The sequence below is a fragment of the Schistocerca piceifrons genome, unplaced genomic scaffold (assembly GCF_021461385.2).
Source record: "Schistocerca piceifrons isolate TAMUIC-IGC-003096 unplaced genomic scaffold, iqSchPice1.1 HiC_scaffold_352, whole genome shotgun sequence".
Taxonomy (NCBI): Eukaryota; Metazoa; Arthropoda; class Insecta; order Orthoptera; family Acrididae; genus Schistocerca; species Schistocerca piceifrons.
The window spans coordinates 1-5,000 of NW_025728573.1; positions in this window are offsets into that span (position 1 = coordinate 1).

A 5,000-nucleotide genomic window follows, 5' to 3' on the forward strand; every position below is an offset into this window, starting at 1 on the left:
GCCTAGGAAGACACGCTGATTCCTTCAGTGTAGCGCGCGTGCGGCCCAGAACATCTAAGGGCATCACAGACCTGTTATTGCTCAATCTCGTGCGGCTAGAAGCCGCCTGTCCCTCTAAGAAGAAAAGTAATCGCTGACAGCACGAAGGATGTCACGCGACTAGTTAGCAGGCTAGAGTCTCGTTCGTTATCGGAATTAACCAGACAAATCGCTCCACCAACTAAGAACGGCCATGCACCACCACCCACCGAATCAAGAAAGAGCTATCAATCTGTCAATCCTTCCGGTGTCCGGGCCTGGTGAGGTTTCCCGTGTTGAGTCAAATTAAGCCGCAGGCTCCACTCCTGGTGGTGCCCTTCCGTCAATTCCTTTAAGTTTCAGCTTTGCAACCATACTTCCCCCGGAACCCAAAAGCTTTGGTTTCCCGGAGGCTGCCCGCCGAGTCATCGGAGGAACTGCGGCGGATCGCTGGCTGGCATCGTTTATGGTTAGAACTAGGGCGGTATCTGATCGCCTTCGAACCTCTAACTTTCGTTCTTGATTAATGAAAACATACTTGGCAAATGCTTTCGCTTCTGTTCGTCTTGCGACGATCCAAGAATTTCACCTCTAACGTCGCAATACGAATGCCCCCGCCTGTCCCTATTAATCATTACCTCGGGTTCCGAAAACCAACAAAATAGAACCGAGGTCCTATTCCATTATTCCATGCACACAGTATTCAGGCGGGCTTGCCTGCTTTAAGCACTCTAATTTGTTCAAAGTAAACGTGCCGGCCCACCGAGACACTCAATAAAGAGCACCCTGGTAGGATTTCAACGGGGTCCGCCTCGGGACGCACGAGCACGCACGAGGCGGTCGCACGCCTTCGGCTCGCCCCACCGGCAGGACGTCCCACGATACATGCCAGTTAAACACCGACGGGCGGTGAACCAACAGCGTGGGACACAAATCCAACTACGAGCTTTTTAACCGCAACAACTTTAATATACGCTATTGGAGCTGGAATTACCGCGGCTGCTGGCACCAGACTTGCCCTCCAATAGATACTCGTTAAAGGATTTAAAGTGTACTCATTCCGATTACGGGGCCTCGGATGAGTCCCGTATCGTTATTTTTCGTCACTACCTCCCCGTGCCGGGAGTGGGTAATTTGCGCGCCTGCTGCCTTCCTTGGATGTGGTAGCCGTTTCTCAGGCTCCCTCTCCGGAATCGAACCCTGATTCCCCGTTACCCGTTACAACCATGGTAGGCGCAGAACCTACCATCGACAGTTGATAAGGCAGACATTTGAAAGATGCGTCGCCGGTACGAGGACCGTGCGATCAGCCCAAAGTTATTCAGAGTCACCAAGGCAAACGGACCGGACGAGCCGACCGATTGGTTTTGATCTAATAAAAGCGTCCCTTCCATCTCTGGTCGGGACTCTGTTTGCATGTATTAGCTCTAGAATTACCACAGTTATCCAAGTAACGTGGGTACGATCTAAGGAACCATAACTGATTTAATGAGCCATTCGCGGTTTCACCTTAATGCGGCTTGTACTGAGACATGCATGGCTTAATCTTTGAGACAAGCATATGACTACTGGCAGGATCAACCAGGGAGCTGCGTCAACTAGAGCTGAGCAGCCGGCCGCCCGGGAGTGTGTCCCGGGGGCCCGCGCGAACACGCAAGCGTCCGCTCAATCATTCTGCAAACAGGAGGAGGCTGAGCTCCCCTGCACAATACACCTCGAAACCCTCTCAGGTCCCGGCGGCGCGCAGCGCCGTCCCAAGTACTTGGTCGGGTTCGAGAGAGGCGCAATCGCCCGGAGTTAGGCGAGTAGACGCTTTCGGTGCGACCACCCGTGCTCCCAACTGAGCTTGCCGCTGCCGACAGAGGCCCGGGAGCGTGCTGTCGTGGCATTGCCGGCGGGAGACAACACGCGCCACCTACGGTGACCGGCAGCTCCAACGCCAGCGCCACAGAAGGACAAAAGCCCCACTTGGGTGCCGAAGCGAACTCTCCCAGCACAGCGCACGCGCCAACACATCCGCACAGCTGCGATACAAACCACCAGCGAGAACCGCTGGGGCGACCGAGCAGCAGACGGCGTCGCGGCGCCGAGCGCCGGGCGGCGGCGCATCCTCAACGCACACAGTCCTCAATCGGACCAGCACACTGAAGATGTCCACCGCGCTTCGCACCGGGCCCGCGAGGACCTACTTTGGCCGCACGGCGCCGCGCGCAGGGTGCGCCGGCGCGCAGCTGCGACGCCTGCCGCGTCCGTCGGCCGGCGCGCCTGCCACTGGCCGCCCCCACCAGCCGGCTGTAGCGCGTGCGCCCACGCACCGCGCGGCCAGCACGCCGGGAGGCGCCCCCTCACCGGCCGGGGACGGTCCCACCCAGCCACCGCCGCGTATCGCTTCACACCCAGATGCCGTTCAGTTTCGTCGGCATGGTGGGTATCGCTGGAACAACCGGTTCGTACCTCAACCTATCGTCGCCATCACCGATTCACCCCTAGCGAGAACAACCGCACCACAACAGGTTACCATTTGTTCATTTGCGTAACTTCACCAGAAAACGCAGGCGTCCATCGCCATTTGCAACTTCAACGATTATTGCATGCCTGTGTCAGTGTGTCACGCCACACTACGTCTGCCCACATACACGCAACAAAATGTGCACGCCTAGACAATACGTGGAAGGTGGCCCCCGTACGTATGCGATGTCCATTGCTCGAACGACTGTCAACCGGCCTCTGTAGCATGTCGCAGATATGGAACGCGGTGCACCATGCCATCACGGTGTGTGAGGAGAGACGACTAGGTCCGAATACATCAACAGACAGCTCATGCTGATCGCCATCCACGGCGTCCGTTCCTCCCACACGTCTCTATGGCGTACCACACTGCAATCCAGCTCTCATAGGGAGACGACACGTAGCTGCGTGCACAATATTTGCACTGTATGGTCCGCCGTTTTTGGGCGCAGTCGTTGTACGGTCACACATGTGCCACGATGTATCATTCGGTACATAAGGACGAATGTGCAGTACAGATTGTGGTTTACGCGTACGACATTAGCGGACGGTTGACACAGGCCGCACCACAACGTAGCCTGAGTACGTCGCATGCGAAGGGCATTGAACATGCAAACTTCTCACCAACCAGCTTGCGAAGGCAGGGGGGCAAGGTGGGGACGTGGGGAAGGGGCGGCATGTACGTCCTGCTGCATCCACATTACAGTGTACAGCAGGAGCATGTGGAAAGTCAGCAAGACTTGCAAGGTGTTTAACATGAAGCGATACACAGGGGGAGCGGGCAGTGGCGAGTAGCGAACTATATTGCGAGGGTTGCGGGTGGGCAACACTACACTAATTGAACGAGTCGTATAACAATTACAGAGCAGGTTTAGGCGACAACATGGGTTACGTTAGGGGACAACGTGGGTTACGTTAGGGGACAACGTGGGTTAGGTTAAGGCACAACGTGGGTTAGGTTAAGGCACAACGTGGGTTAGGTTAAGGCACAACGTGGGTTAGGTTAAGGCACAACGTGGGTTAGGTTAAGGCACAACGTGGGTTAGGTTAAGGCACAACGTGGGTTAGGTTAAGGCACAACGTGGGTTAGGTTAAGGCACAACGTGGGTTAGGTTAAGGCACAACGTGGGTTAGGTTAAGGCACAACGTGGGTTAGGTTAAGGCACAACGTGGGTTAGGTTAAGGCACAACGTGGGTTAGGTTAAGGCACAACATGGGTTAGGTTAAGGTACAACATGGGTTAGGTTAAGGTACAACATGGGTTAGGTTAAGGTACAACATGGGTTAGGTTAAGGTACAACATGGGTTAGGTTAAGGTACAACATGGGTTAGGTTAAGGTACAACATGGGTTAGGTTAAGGTACAACATGGGTTAGGTTAAGGTACAACATAGGTTAGGTTAAGGTACAACATGGGTTAGGTTAAGGTACAACATAGGTTAGGTTAAGGTACAACATAGGTTAGGTTAAGGTACAACATAGGTTAGGTTAAGGTACAACATAGGTTAGGTTAAGGTACAACATAGGTTAGGTTAAGGTACAACATAGGTTAGGTTAAGGTACAACATAGGTTAGGTTATAGGTACAACATAGGTTAGGTTAGGTTAGGTTAGGTTACACGTTGTTGTAAGGAAAGGTGTAGGGGGGGGGGGGGGGCGGGGGCGGCAGGTTCGTTGATAGTGATTATAGTAAGTGAATGCTTGTGACATGATCAGATTTGTCACGTCAGGATGCACCTTTGGCTTATTAGAGGCGGCGCTCCAATTCTATGCTTGTGTGAGACCTGTGTCTTTGACTCATGTCATTGTTTGTGCGCTGTGACAGGAGGTACTATTGTGATGTTGGGTGCACCGTTGTATAGGACATGTGTGGGTGTTGGTGCCTGGTCTGCGCAATGGTGGATGTCGAAAGGCTGGGATATTGTATTTTCCGCATGGACCTCCTGGTCTGGTTGTGATAGTGTGGATTGTGTAATGTGGCGGAGAAGATGCACTGGATGTTGTTCCATGCTGGTGCTTACATATTGTATGTGCGCCTGTTAGAAGCAGAGAGTGGTGCGTGATCAGAGTGTCTGGCTGACGTGTGGTTCCCATTGTGGGCAGACTCTTTCAGCATGTATACGGACAGTTGTGTATATTTATTGTAGTTTGATGGCTCTGCATTGATTACTAATCAGCGCCGTGTGTACGGGTAATCTGGTTCCAGTCCAAAATGTTCCATCTGTGTACATTAGTGACAAAGACTCCCCCCATGCAGTGGGGCTCGGTCTGTTATAGCTCTTCCGCGTAATATATTTGCCCCACGTTTTTGCGACTGCGAGTGCGAGTGCAACGCGCATGGGGACCGACATGCTGATGGCTCGGTATCGGACGCCGTACAGTGAGCAACGCGATCGCGTCTCTCGCTCGTAAGTGGTACAGGTCGCGGCTCATGTATAGGGACAGCGGGAATGTCGCATATTGGAAATAACTCTTC